Genomic DNA, 15,928 nt, shown 5'->3' with positions numbered 1-15,928 from the left:
GACGTTGAAGCTAGAAAGTTGTTGCAAATCTGTCAGCCATCTGTGCCATCTCTGAGCTTGACCTTCTGGGATATCTTCATCCCATCCTCTCTTGTCTCTACACAGCTCTTGTAGCATCAGCTTCACCGGCAGAATGAGTGGTGCCAGGAATCCGAGAGGGTCGTAGATGGAACTGACCACGGAGAGAATCCCTCGTCTTGTGGATGGTCTTTCGTTCACCATTATCCTGAAGTTGAACGTGTCTGACTCGATGCACCATTGTACACCAAGAGCTCTCTCGACAGGAAGGACATCGTGGCTCAGGTCCAGATCTTTGACTTCAGTGGCTCTTTCCTTTTCTGGGATAGAAGCTAGAACTGCTCTGCTGTTGCTTATCCACTTAGTCAGATGGAATCATCCATTCGAACACAGAGTTCTAAGGTCTCTTGACAGTGCGATGGCATCGTCTTCTGTTGACACGGACTTCAGACAGTCATCGACATAAAAGTTCCTGAAGATTGTCTCCACAGCCTCGGATGGTGCTTTGCCCTTGCCATCTTCTGCAGTTTTTCTGAGAGCGTAGCTTGCACAGCTGGGAGATGATGTGGCTCCAAACAGATGTACGGCCATTCTACATTCCACCATCGCTTCACTAACGTCGCCATCTGGCCACCAAAGGAAACGCAGAAGATCAGCATCTTCGTCAGGGATTCTGACTTGGTAGAACATTGATTCTATGTCTGCCATCATGGCAACGAGCTCTTGTCTAAACCGAGTCAAGACGCCAATGAGGGTATTAGTAAGATCAGGACCTTGAAGCAGCTGGTCATTCAATGAAGTTCCTCTGAATGAGGCGGCGCAGTCAAACACTACACGGATCTTTTTCTTCTTTGGGTGATACACCCCGTGATGAGGAATGTACCAGACCCTTCCATCGTCTCTGTTCAACTGTTCTTCGGGCACTTTTACAGCATAGCCTTTCGCTATGATGTTTCTCATGAAGTCTTTGTAGTCTTCGTGAAAGTCGGGGTTCTTGTTCAGCTTTCTCTTTAGACTGATGGCGCGTTGCTCTGCTATGCAGCGATTGTTCGGCATCTTCGCGGTCTGTCTTCTCAGTGGCAAACCAATGTGATAGTGGCCATCAATGAACTGTGTAGACCTTGTCATCAAACCCATGAACTGATGGTCTTCTTGTGACATCTCTGTCTTTTCCTCACAGCTGCGTTCTGAGAAGTCTGCGTTGAACTGCTGTATCAACAGCTCTTCAATGCTTGCGATAGAGATGCGATTAACTGTGACGTTTTGTCGTTCCTCCTTGTTCGACTTGTGGCCATCATCTCTCCTTACCGGTCCATTGATTACCCATCCAAGGGCTGTCCTGACGGCGTAGGGTCCGTCATCCTTGCTGTTTATCACCTGCCATGGCTCCATAGTTTTGTAGGCATTGGTTCCAATTAATAGGCCAATTTCTGCTTCAATGTATGGGAGACGCACCTTTTCTAGGTAGGGCCATCTATCCACATCCTTCTGCAGGGCTAGGTTCCCTATTCTAACAGGAATCTCCCTCTGTGTGAAAACGTTAGGCAGGTCTATGAAGTCCTTCTCTTCAAGTCCACACACTTCTAGGTCTGACAGGATATAACTTTGCATTGACTTCTCATGACCCATGGTGCGTAATAGGATTTCTGTTCTTCTGCCTCTAACGTTCAGCTGTCGCATGAGTGATTCTGTGCAGAACGTTGCTGAACTACCTGGATCCATGAAGGCGTAAGTCTCCACAACCTTCTCACTCCTCTTAGACTTGATCCTTACTGGTACGATGGCAAGAATACAGTCACTGTCACCGGCCCCAGTGAGTCCACAAGTCTCTGGTTCTAGCGACACCAGAGCACTTGAAACAACCTTCTCGTCGGTATTGTTTTCTTCACTCTTCTTAGAGACTTGTTCTTCTTTATGGATATGCAGCAGACTGGGATGTTTCCGAGTGCACTCTCTGCATGTTGTTCTTTGCTTACAGTTTCTACTCAGGTGCCCCTGAGAGAGACATCCAAAACATAGGCCGTTGTACTTCAGGAATTCGATTCTGTCCTTATGTGGCTGTGCTTTTATGTCGCTGCAGAAATCCAATGTATGATTCTTCTGGCAGAATAAGCATGGCTTCTGAAAGGCATTAGCAGGCGTCACTGTGCTGCTCTTTTTGGGGGATGAGTTCTGGGGCCTTTCTTCCTCGGCCTGAGTGACGATAGTTGCAAAGCTGCTTCCCCTGGAACCACCTTTCCTGAGAGTCTTTGATTCAGCAGGCTTGGCTTTCACTCTTCCATCGGTGGTCGGGCTGACATCCTGGATGTTTCCAAACAATGGGTCCCTAGCAATTTTAGCCTGTTTGTCTATGAAATTCACTAAGTCTGCAAACCTGGCTCTACTTTTCCGTCTTTCCATTATCTCAAAGGCTGTTCTTCTCCATTGTTCTCTCATCCTGTAAGGAAGCTTAGAGATGACGATTCTCATAGTCATAGGATTGTCCATCTCTTCCATGAATTCAACATCCTCCATGGTGTTGCGACATCCTATGAGGAAGAGAACATATGCGTTCAATGCCTCTCCGTCTTCCGATCTGATCTGTGGCCGCTTGGTAGCCTTTTCGATATATGCAGTGGCTATCTTCAGCTCGTTACCATAGTGCTCCTGCAGCAACTTCCTGGCTTCTATGTATCCCCGGTCCGGTCTCATGTGTTCACAGCTTCTGACCAGGTCTTGTGGTTTACCACTGGTGTACTGTCCCAGGTAGTACAACTTATCACTGCTGCTCTCTGTCTTGGAGTCAATGGCTTGTTCAAAGGATCTGATGAAGGGCTTATACTTGAGTGGGTCACCTTGGAACACTGGTATGTCTCTTTGAGGGAGTCGAAACAGATTCTGTTGTTTTACAAGCATCTCTGTAATTTCGTTCTGACGTTGCATCACTCGGTATAGGCTTCTCCCTGTGTCTTCAGGCCTCTGGTGGTCATCAGCAGGGTCTAGTCTAGACCGTCTGACGTCTGGGGTAGCATCACGTGCTCCTGTTAGTGGAGAGGCCACTCTTCCATGCTGTAATGCCGGGGAATTGCTTTCGGGCTCTGTTGTAACTCTTGAAGGTGCCCTGGATCCAACTCTATGTGGCAACGTTGACTGGCAGTGGCTCCCGCCATCCCGTGAGCCTTCATAATCTTCGTACGCACTCAACCTGGCATCTGAGACCTCGATAGCTGTTTTCATCTCCAGCCGTTCTTTCTTTGCCTGCACCTGGGCCCGCTGGGCCTGCACTTGGGCCTGTTGGGCCTGCACTTGGGCCTGCAGTTGGGCCTGTTGGGCCTGCAGTTGAGCCTGCAGTTGGGCCTGTTGGGCCTGCAGTTGGGCCTGCAGTTGGGCCTCTTGGACCTGCAGTTGGGCCTCTTCCCGTTCAAGAGCTTGCTTCTCATCTAAAGATGCTGCGCGCGCCATCAACGCCGCCCGTTCAGCCTCCGCTCTCATGCGTCGCGCCGAGCTTGTGGTAGAAGCGACTGACCTGCGTCCAGAAACAGAGCTACCTTCTTTTCGATTTTTGCTCGGTCTGGCGGAAGTCTCTGAAATGCTATCGTCTGGTCCGACTTCATCGTCAACCTTATCTTTCTCTGCTGTATCAGCATCTTGATGAATTTTTAACATCCACTGCTCCGTGGCCTTGATATAGTCCTTAATGCTGGTTGATTTAAGATCAAACCAGTCGTGCTGATCAGTGTTTCCCTCTTCTTCAGACAGAAGTGCTAATACATCTTCATTGAGTATATTAAATTCTTCATGCAGCTTGGAGAAATCGTAATACATCATGTCTTCAGCTTTCTTAATATTAGCATTATCTTCCATGAGACGATCAATTATCTTCATTTTTCCAGTTATCTGAACTAATTTAGCCTTCCTTGCACCTATGCTTCTATGTAACTTCTCTTCCCTTGCCTTTGGGGTGAGCTTTATTTCCCTCTTTTGGCCAGCAATCCTTCTGGCTGGGGGAAGCTCCTGGCTCCTTAAGGCCTCGGCCATTTTACCCGCAGCTCTTATTTAGCTTCTCAACAGAATGAACAAAGCAAGTAACAGTCACTGTACCTTCGCTTTCTTAAATTGTCGTCTGGCTCCGTGACCATTCATGTATACGTTCGCCGACGATTCCGTCCCTTCCTTCTTCGGGAGCTAGTTTTTGACTAATGTAGTGGCGCTTCTTAGTCTCCAAACAGGCAGGCCACTGGGCTGTGGGGCTTTTAACATCGAGTAGACGCGTGTCGAAATAAAACGTTCCCAAACGTAGCTTTGTCTTTTAAACGGTTTACTATAACACTTAACAAACAGAATTACAAAGCAAACACGTATAAACGAACACGGTCAAAAACTGTACTGCTCCAAACCTCACAGCTTCTGCCTCTTTCACCACGTGCAGTTTAAAACTGTAAGATGGCTGCACCCATGTGTGGCTTAGGGACTGTTCCATTGTGGCAAGAATGAAGGGGGTGTCGGACTATACTACTGGAGCAAGAAAATAGGGGGTTTCTTAATACAATAAGTCGTTCAGGTAAATTAACTATTATGCCATTTAGCCACTATTTTAAAGTATTTTCTTAAGCTTTTATGGCTCTTACAGGAGGGTGTGACTGCAACTCAGGCAGGTAAGCGGACTCAAAGTGCAGTGCTGGAGGAGCCTCAGTCTTTGCCTTGTCCAAGAGGTATGAGGCTCTTGCTGCCTGTGTGGATCAGGGAAAAGCCTACAGGATGGATGAGCAAGCTGACCATGACACCATGGTATAGGAGGCCATTCAAGTGGGGGGAGTGAAAGGGAATGTAGTTGTGGTAGGGGACAGTATAGTCAGCTGGATAGATACTGTTCTCTGCAGCTGCGACCGAGAGTTCCAAAGGTTGAGTTGCCTGCCTGGTGCCAGGGTCAAAGACATTTCCTTGCGGCTGGAGGAGAACTTGGAGTGGGAGGGGAGGATCCAGTTGTCATGGTCCACATAGGAACCAATGACATAGATAGAACTAGGAATGAGGTTCTGCTGAGGGAGTTTGAGGAGCTAGGATCCAAATTAAAAAGCAGAACCTTAAAGGCAATAATTTCTGGATTGTTACCTGAGCCACACGCAAATTGGCATAGGGACAAACAGATTAGAGGTTTAAATTCATGGCTCAAAAAGTGGTGTGGGAGGAAGGGGTTTCAGTTCATGGGGCACTGGCACCAGTACTGGGGAAAGAGGGAGCTGTTCCATTGCGACAGGCTCCACTTAAACCAGGCTGGGACCAATGTCCTGGCGAACCGAAAAACTAGGGTGTAAAGTCTGTGGGTTGTGCAGTAAATAAATACACAGACTTTTGAAGTACAAACAAACAGGTCTTTACTATTCAGAGGTCAGGGCGAATCTGCCCCAGTTATCCTGTCACAACACTTATATACTGGTGTGGTCACTGTCGGTATTACAGTATACAGAAGCCAAACAAGTAGTGCCACACTTAAAGTAGTTCCCTTAAAGGTGAACGGTTACATACAATAATTTCCTTAAGGGTAGACGGGTACATACACTACAATCCTCCCTTTTTAGCTTTCAACATACTGAGTCCATAGTGGACATACATTATCACATATATATACAGATTTATTTAAGACAGTTCATAGATTCAGTCTTTCGGGAGGTTTCTGGATTCTGTCCGGGTAACGCCGCAGTGGTGTCGTCATTCCAAGCGGGCTAGTAGGTGTTTCTGGTAAAGTTGAATCGGCTCGAAGCACAGTGTCAGGTTCCTCTGACTCCAGAACTACCAGATCGGACGTAGGTGTTCTGGGTAACTCAGTCTCAACCTTATCCGGGTAAGGTGGTGAAGTCGGGGGCCCATTTGTGGCGGACCCTATGATCTGGTCAACATGGCGCCTTATTATATTGTCTCCAATGTCCACAGTGTACATCAACGGGCCTAGCCTTTTTCCAATCGTTCCAGGCTGCCATTTCTCAGTACGATAGTCCCGGGCCAAAACTCGTTGACCGGTCTGGAAGGATCTAGTGGCCCTTTCGTTCATGCCCTGGAATTGCCGGTTCTCTACGTCCCTTCTGACGTTTGGTTTGAGTAAATCCAGCCGACATCGTAGGCGTCTATTACAAAACATCATCGCGGGAGTTTGATTCGTGACCGCATGGGTTGCATTTCGGTATGCCAACAAAAAACTATCCACCTTATGCTGTAAACTTATGTCTTCATTACTCATGGCCTTTACGGCCTTCTTGAAGGTCTGGACAAACCTTTCAGCCAATCCATTGGAGGCAGGATGGTATGGGGCTGACGTGTAATGTTTAACCCCATTGCTCTTTAAGAATTTCTTAAATTCCTCAGATACAAATTGCGGTCCATTGTCAGAACAGATCTGTTCTGGCAGGCCATTCCGAGCAAACATAGTCCCTAACACCGTGATGGTTTTTTCCGTCGTGGTGGTGGTCATCTTAATTACTTCTGGCCACTTGGAGTGGGCATCTACCGCTATTAGGAACATCGAGTCCATAAATGGACCAGCAAAGTCGATGTGTACTCTTTGCCAGGGAGATGAGGGCCACTCCCATGGGTTCAGAGGAGCCTGTGGTGGCGCATTCTGAACCCTCTGACATCCTAGGCAGTTCTTCGTGATCTCCTCTATGTCTCTATCAATGCCTGGCCACCACACAAACGCTCTTGCTAGATTTTTCATCTTTACTCCCCCCAGATGTCCTTCGTGCAGCTCCTTTAGCACCTTCTTTTGGAGTTTGGGTGGAATCACCACTCTAGATCCACACATCAGGGTCCCTCGACACACTGACAGTTGTTCTTTCCTCTGTGCAAATGCTTGCAGTGTTGGTTCGCTCTGTGCTGGCCATCCCTCCACCGTTACATCATAGACTCGTGAAAGAGTCGGGTCATTCCTTGTCTCATTCTCAATCATTGAGTTTGTTATCGGTAGACACTCCACTATGGATGAGTGGAACAACTCTACTGGGTCCACTATACTCGCCTCTTCTACCATCGGCAATGGCAAGCGTGACAACCCATCAGCATTCCCATGCTGTTTAGACCTTTTTGTACTCAACTTCGTATTGGTGTGCCCCAAGTAACACGGACCACCTTTGTAACCTTTGTGCTGTCATGGTGGAAACGGCCTTATTTGGGTTGAACATGGACACCAACGGCTGGTGGTCTGTCAGCAATGTGAACTTTTTACATTGTAGGTAATGGTTGAATTTCTTCACGCCCCACACAAGACTGAGGGCCTCCCTATCTATTTGTGCGTAATTTCGCTCCGCGGGTGTCAATGATCGGGACGCGAAAGCCACTGGCCTTTCCGAGCCATTTGGTAGCCTATGCGAGAGTACTGCCCCAATTCCGTACGGGGAAGCATCGCAAGCTAGACGAAGGGGTAATGCTGAGTTGAAATGAGCCAACACTTCTTCGGAGGTAATCAACTCCTTGCTTCTGCGAAAAGCCTTTTTGCATTCCTCACTCCACTTCCATGGTGTTTCTTTCCGCAACAGGTCATTCAGCGGATGCAGTACCGTGGCTAAATTTGGCAGAAACTTGTGATAGTAATTAATCAACCTCAAGAATGATCTTAACTGTGATACGTTTCCTGGGGCGGGGGCCTTCACAACCGCTTCTATCTTTTCGGGTGACTTATGTAGTCCCTCTCGGTCAATGACATGACCGCAGTATGAGATCCGTTTTTGGAAGAACTCACACTTCTTGCGATTAACCCGAAGGCCATACTCCTTCAACCTGGTGAGTACCAGTTTCAAATTCGTGAGGTGTTCTTCCTCATCTTTTCCCGTGATTAAAATGTCATCTAAGTAGCACTGCGTGCTTGGAATTCCTTGTAACACCTGTTCCATGGCCCTCTGCCAAATTGCTGGCGCCGAAGCTACCCCAAAGACCAGTCTATTGTAGCGATACAAGCCTCTGTGAGTGTTGATGGTGAGGTACTGGCGTGACTCTTTCTCGACCTCCATCTGTAGATATGCTTGAGCCAGATCTATTTTCGTGAAATGTTTCCCTCCAGCCAACGAAGCAAAGATATCTTCAATCCGCGGAAGCGGGTATTGTACCGTGTGAAGCACCGGATTCACAGTAATCTTGAAATCTCCGCAGATACGGACCTTCCCCGGTCCCCCAGGCTTATTACTCGGTGAGGACTTCATGACGGGAACAATGGGCGTGGCCCACTCACTCCAGTCCACTTTTGACAGAACCCCTGATCGTTCAAGTTCTTCCAGTTCTGCCTCCACCGCTGGTCGTATTGCGTAAGGAACTGATCTGGCCTAAAAAACTTTGGGCTTGCATTTTCTGAAATCTTAACCTTTGCTTTAATACCTCGCAGCATTCCCAGTCCTTGCTGGAATACCTCCTTAGCTTCGTCCAATATTCTGGACAACCGTTCAGGTTTGACATCCTCTTTTTCGGAATCCACCGTCATGGTGTTTAGGGACTGCCAGTCCAATTTTATTTTTCGGATCCACTCCCGTCCCAGGAGTGGTGGTCCTCCCTCAGGCAATACATACAGGTCCAACCGGTGATGATCTTTATCCTTGTATCTCACCTTGACTTCTATCATTCCGATGGGGAATACTTTGTGCCCCGTGTATGTCTGTAGTACTAGTTCCGTATCCCGTAGTGGAATATGCTTGAAAAATTTCTTATAGTCATGCTTATTCATGACCGTCAACGCCGATCCGGTGTCCACTTCCATTTTTACTTGGACCTTTGCAATCTGTAGCGTTATCCAGATAGTTTGTCGGTCAGCTTCATTGCTCACGTTGTGGATTCTCAGACTGTCCAGTCCTTTGCATTTGGAGTGTGAGTCCGACTTCTGTTCCTTCAGACTCTTCCTAGTCACCTCTTGTACCTTTCTGTACCATTTTTGTGAGGACTCGTTATTGTTGTACGTCGTTCCTGACCGGCACACTTTAGCTATGTGCCCGATCTTGCCACATTTCCGGCATTCTTGGTTTTTACCCCAGCAACGCTTCTGGTCGTGTGTTGTCTTCCCACAACGATAGCATTTCGTAGTCCTCGAGGTGATGTGGTCCACTCCGAGTGCCACTGCCTTCCGCTGCATTACCGCCGTTCCTTTTGCTGCGGCTTCGTATGATGCGGCTATAAGGACAGCCCTGTCAAGTGTGAGGTTGTTCTCTTCCAGTAGTCGCTTTTGCGTCCCTTCTTTGGACAATCCACATACGAACTGGTCTCGCAGTGCCTCTGTCAGATTCCCTCCGAACTGGCAGTGTTTCGCTAGCCTCCGCAGTTCGACCAAGTATTCCGCGTTGCTTTCGTCTTTCTTCTGCGTTCTCGCATAGAATCTGAATCGTTCAGCCAGCTTCAACGGTGTGGGGTTCAAGTGATCCTTCAGCACCGCTACTATATCCTCGAAAGTCTGATCCGCCGGTTTAGCTGGAGAGAGAAGATGTTTCAACAACCCGAATGTTTTCGCACCCATCATGTTAAGTAAGGTTACAGCTTTTTCCTCCTTAGCTATTTTGTTAGCCTTACAATGTATCTCAATACGTTCCACGTACGTGGGCCAGTCTTCTATTTTGGAGTTAAAATCGTTGCTGTCCCCACGCTTAGGCATCTTCCTTTCTTTGGGTACAACACAAATATTTCTTTAAATTCTTATGTATTTTTTTTTTCTAAGATGGCGGCTTTTCCCGCGAATTTGGCGGTTTCCCGCTCGTCCTTTCTCTCCCCGCCCACTTCAATGGCGGTTTCCCGCTTCTGTCGGCTCCTCCGCCTAATGGCGGCTTCCCGCGTTTCTTCCTGGTGGAAGGGGTACGCTTTCCCCGCAGCGGACAGGTTCAGCCGCTGGGCTGGCTCTCGCACAGCTCCCCTTACTCGGCTCTGTCTTTTCCTCCCGCCCGCACGGCTCTACCAGCGCTGGGTACACCCCGTTAACGGAGGACAGTTCAGCCGCTGGACTGGCTCTCGCGCAGTCTCTCTCTCCCCGTGCTCGGCTCTGTCTCTCCCTCTCCCGCACGTTCGGTTCTACCGGCTCTGGGTACCCCGTTGGTGGAGAACAGCTCAGCCGCTGGACTGGCTCCTCGCAGTCTCTCACTCCGCACCCGGCTCTCACCCGCACGGTTCCCGTTCGCCTCCCCAGCCCTCTCGCAGACCGGTGTTTCCCTCCCCGGCTGCGGCTGGGTTTCTCCTCCCGCGCCTACTCGCAGGTTCAGCGCTTCGTGGCTGCGGTCGCTGCCCGGATTTTTCCCGCTGATCGCGGTCCGGCTGTCACCCGACGCCGTTGGACCCGACTTTTGGCCGGTACAGCTCCCCCTCGACCGAGGTCGAGTGCTCTGCCCTTCTCCTCCAGATACTTCTACCCCTTCCCCTACTCACAGTCTCTTCGGCCGCCTTGTTTCTTGCTGGTCGGCTCACTCCACACCGTGGTAGCAGGGTAATCAGTGCCTGTTGCTGATGAAGCTTTTGTTGCTAGTCTTCCAGCTTCTGTACAGTACCACACTTTCTGTTGTTGTAGCCTCGTGTTTTCTTTTGGCAGCACGACGAGGGCGGTTGCCTCTCTTCGACGCTCTTTGTTACTTTGCTATTCTTGCCGCAGGGTACGATCGGACTCGTCGCCACTGTAAAGCCTGTGGGTTGTGCAGTAAATAAATACACAGACTTTTGAAGTACAAACAAACAGGTCTTTACTATTCAGAGGTCAGGGCGAATCTGCCCCAGTTATCCTGTCACAGCACTTATATACTGGTGTGGTCACTGTCGGTATTACAGTATACAGAAGCCAAACAAGTAGTGCCACACTTAAAGTAGTTCCCTTAAAGGTGAACGGTTACATACAATAATTTCCTTAAGGGTAGACGGGTACATACACTACATAGGGCAGTAGACAGGGTTTTAAACTAATGAGGGGGGGGTGGGAGGATTCAGGAAAGAGTAAATTTAAAAGCAGCGAGAGAACTGTCAAGGCTCTAGAACAGAGTAGATTTTTGGGTAAAAATAAGCAGAGTGTGTCAGGAAGGAACAGCGAGAGTAACAAAGGTAATAAAGCATCAGTGAACAAGGTGACATCAGGGAAAAATAGAATTAAGTCATAGCTAAAGGCACTATATCTGAATGCATGAAGCATTCACAACAAAATAGATGAATTAATAGCGCAGATAGAAATTAATAGGTTTCATCTAATAGCCATTACGGAGACGTGGTTACAATGTGGCCAAGGTTGGGAACTAAATATTCCAGGATACTTAACTTTTAGAAGAGATGGGCAAAATGGAATAGGAGGAGGGGTAGTCCTGATAATAAAGGATGGGATAAAGACAGTAGAGAGAAAGGATCTTAGTTCCAAAAATCAAGAAGTAGAATCAGTTTGGGTGGAGCTAAGAAACAGCAAGTGCAGAAAGCATTGGTGGGAGTTGTTTATAGACCCCCAAACAGTAGTTGTAATGTAGGGCAGAGTATAAATCAAGAAATTAGATGTGCATGTAACAAGGGTAATACAGTAATCATGGGGAACTTTAATCTACATATAGACTGGGCAAACCAAATTTGCAGTAATAGTGTGGAGGATGAATTAATATTTATAATTAGTATGATTATTATTAATAATTAATTTAATAATATAATTAGTATGCAAGATAGTTTTCTAGATCAGTATGTTGAGAAACCAACTAGCGAACATGCTATTTTAGATCTAGTATTGTGTAACGAGAAAGGGTTAATTAATAACCTTGTAGTAAAGGGGCTTTTCGGGAAGAGTGACCATAATATGATAGAATTTTTTATTGAGTTTGAAAGTGATTTAGTTAAATCTGAAACTGGTGTCTTAAATCTAAACAAAGCAAACTACATAAGATTGACGGGTGAGTTGGATAAAGTAGTTTGGGAAATGACATTAAAAGGCATGATGGTAGCGAAGCAATGGCTAGCATTTAAAGAATTAATACATAATTTACAACAAATATACATTCCTTTAAGGCACAAAATCCCCACAGGAAAAGTGTTCCAACCATGGCTAACAAGAGAAGTTAAAGATAGTATTAAATCAAAGGAAGAGGCTTATAATGTTGCCAAAAAGATTAGTAAGCCTGAGGATTGGGAGGATTTTAGAATTCAGCAAAAGAAGACCAAAAAATTGATAAAGAGAGGGAAAATAGAATATGAGAGTAAACTAGCAAGAAACATAAAAACAGACTGAAAAGCTTTCAGAGGTATGTAAAAAAGACAAAGATTAGCAACAGTAAATGTGGGTACCTTAGAGGCCGAGACAGGAGAAATTATAATGGGGAATAAGGAAATGGCAGAGAAATTGATCAAATACTTTTGTGTCTGTCTTCACAGATGAAGATGCAAAAAACTTCTCAGAAATAGTGGAGAACTAAGGGTCCAGTGAGAATGAGGAACTGAAAGAAATTATTATCAGTAAAAAAATAGTACTGGAGAAATTAATGGGGCTGAAAGCCAATAAATCCCCTGGACCTGATGGCCTACATCCTAGGGTTTAGAAAAAGGTGGCTATAGAGATAGTGGATGCATTGGTTGTCATTATCCAAAATTCCATAGATTCTAGAATGGTTCTTGTGGATTGGAAGGTAGCAAATGTAACCCCACTATTTAAGAAAGGAGAGAGAGAGAAAACAGGTAACTACAGACCAGTTAGCCTGACATCATAGTCATAGGGGGAAAAATGTGGTTGCTTTGCACCTCCCATTAGTGCCTTAAGAGGGTGCTAATGGGGTGCAAAGGAACTAGCGTCCGGGCGCGGTGATGTTTGCGCCGCTCATGAAATTGACCAGATATTTTGCGGCGGCGCTAAACACTACAGCCACGATCTCCTGCGCCTGCAGATCGTGACGTTGGTTGAGCGTGCAATGCCCCGGTAGCGCACCAGACCGGATATTGAGTGACGCCCCCTGGCTTTCTACCTGCCACTAGCAACGACAGGTTGAGGGGAATGTTTTGCAGTCGGGAAGGGACTGGGGGAGCGCTATTTCAAGGCTACCGCTTCCTGCCTTTCTTTGTCAGTGACATTTTTGCACCACGTAGAGTCATAGATAGAGTTATACAGCACAGAAAGAGGCCCTTCGGCCCATCGCGTCCGCGCCGGCCATCAAGCCCTATCTAATCTAATCCCATTTTCCAGCAATTGGACCACAGCCTTGTATGCTATGGCATTTCAAGTGCTTATCCAAATGCTTCTTGAATGTTGTGAGGGTTCCTGCCTCTACCACCCTTTCAGGCAGTGAGTTCCAGATTCCAACCACCCTCTGGGTGAAAAAGTTTCTCCTCAAATCCCCTCTAAACCTCCTGCCCCTTACCTTGAATCTATGCCCCCTTGTTATTGACCCCTCTACTAAGGGGAAAAGTTCCTTTCTATCCACCCTATCTATGCCCCTCATAATTTTGTATACCTCAATCAGATCCCACCTCAGCCTTCTCTGCTCCAAGGAAAACAACGCGAGCCTGTCCAGTCTTTCTTCATAGCTGAAGCGCTCCAGCCCAGGTAACATCCTGGTAAATCTCCTCTGCACCCTCTCCAAAGCAATCACATCCTTCCTATAGTGTGGCGAACAGAACTGCACACAGTACTCCAGCTGTGGCCTTACCAGCGTTTTGTACAGCTCCATCATAACCTCCCTGCTCTTATATTCTATGCCTCGGCTAATGAAGGCAAGTATCCCATATGCCTTTTTAACCACCTTATCCACCTGTTCTGCTGCCTTCAGGGATCTATGTACATACACACCAAGGTCCCTCTGATCCTCTGTCTTTCCTAGGGTCTTACCATTCATTGTGTATTCCCTTGCCTTGTTAGTCCATCCAAAATGGATCACCTCACACTTTTCAGGGTTAAATTCCATTTGCCACTGTTCCGCCCATCTGACCAACCCATCTATATCGTTCTGTAGCCTGAGGCTTCCCGCCTCGCTATTTACCACCCCACCAATTTTCGTGTCATCTGCAAACTTACTGATCATACCTTTTACATTCACATCCAAATCATTAATGTAGACCACAAACAGCAAGGGACCCAACACCGATCCCTGTGGTACCCCACTGGACACAGGCTTCCAGTCATAAAAACAACCTTCCACTATCACCCTCTGCCTTCTGCCACTAAGCCAGTTTTGGATCCAATGTGCCAAGGCACACTGGATCCCTTGGGCTCTTACCTTCCTGACCAGTCTCCTATGCGGGACTTTATCAAAAGCCTTGCTGAAATCCATGTAAACCACATCCACGGCACTACCCTCATCCACACACCTAGCCACCCCCTCGAAAAATTCAATCAAATTGGTCAGACATGATCTTCCCTTGACAAAGCCATGCTGGCTATCCCTAATTAATCCCTGCCTCTCCAAATTTTTTTCCAATAATTTCCCTACCACTGATGTTAGGCTCACTGGCCTGTAATTCCCTGGTTTATCCCTACTACCCTTCTTGAATAATGGTACTACGTTAGCTGTTCTCCAGTCCTCTGGCACATCCCCTGTGGCCAGAGAGGTTCTGAAAATTTGTGTCAGAGCCCCTGCAATCTCCTCCTTTGCCTCACATAGTAGCCTGGGATACATCTCGTCCGGGCCTGGGGATTTATCCACTTTTAAGCCTGCTAAAACCGCTAGTACCTCCTCCCTCTCGATGCTAATATGTTCAAGTATATCACAGTCCCCCTGCCCGATTTCTATGTCCACATCGTCCTTCTCCATAGTGAACACAGATGCAAAATATTCATGTAAAACCCCACCTATATCCTCTGGCTCTACACACATTTTGCCACTTTGGTCCCTAATGGGCCCTACTCTTTCCCTAGTTATCCTCTTGCCTTTAATATACTTATAAAACACCTTAGGATTTTCCTTTACTTTGCTCGCCAGTGTTATGTCATGGCCCTTCCTCGCTCTCCTAATTTCTTTTTTAAGTATCCCCCTGCACTTTTTATACTCCTCTAGGGCTTCCTCTGTCTTTAGTCCTTTGTATCTGCCAAAAGCCCCCCTTTTTTTCCTAATCCATTCTCGTATATCCCTCGACATCCAAGGTTCCCTGGGCTTGTTGGTCCCACCCTTGACCTTTGTGAAAACATGTTGCCATTGTACTCTCTCAATTTCCTTTCTGAAAGACTCCCATTGCTCCGATGTGGATTTTCCTTCAAGTAGCTGATCCCAGTCCACATCGGCCAGATCCTGCCTTATCATATTAAAATCGGCCTTCCCCCAATTTAGAACCTTTATTTCCAGTCCATCCTTGTCCTTTTCCATGACTACCTTAAATCTCACCGAATTATGGTCACTGTCACCAAAGTGCTCACCTACTAACGCTTCTACCACTTGCCCGGCCACATTCCCTAGAATTAGGTCCAGTACCGCCCCCTCTCTTGTAGGACTTTCTACATGTTGGCTCAAAAAGCTCTGAGAGAGATAGAGAGACTTCTGGAAAGATTCAATGCTGTGTGAAGGAGTTTTGGGTACTGAGCAGCACTTTGCAGGTTCATTTTGATTTGACCTTCCTTGCATCGATTTAGAAGAGACTATGGGGGCTGCACTCTGAGCTCTTTCCCAGGGCCTCTCCATTGTTCTTTCCAGCAGGTTTGATGTACTGGTCTCTTCAGCCCACGATTCAAGGCTGTAATGAGCAGGGTGTGGATGGAGAGCAAGATCGACCCTCCCCTTTAAGAACTGGCCAGCGCCAATGTGTCTGTGATCAATTGCTGACTGACATCACATGAGCTTCACCAGCGTTCTGAGTTAACGGCTCGCTCCTCGGCGTTAGCGCCTTAATTTAGGTGTGTAGCGCCTGATTTAGTGCTCCAATCACCTCCAGGGGTGATAGAAGCCAAGTTTGCAGTTGGAGGCGATAATTTGAGCCAGGCGCTAAACTTTGTGCCCAGCCAATAATTGCGCCCCAAACGGGGCGATACCGAATTTCTCCCCCATAGAGT

The sequence above is a fragment of the Somniosus microcephalus genome, chromosome 1, assembly GCF_052327205.1.
Source record: "Somniosus microcephalus isolate GS21.2 chromosome 1, FLI_Smic_1.0, whole genome shotgun sequence".
In the NCBI taxonomy this organism is placed as follows: domain Eukaryota; kingdom Metazoa; phylum Chordata; class Chondrichthyes; order Squaliformes; family Somniosidae; genus Somniosus; species Somniosus microcephalus.
The sequence above is the reverse complement of the archived record's forward strand: the minus strand, read 5'-3'. Positions refer to the sequence as shown.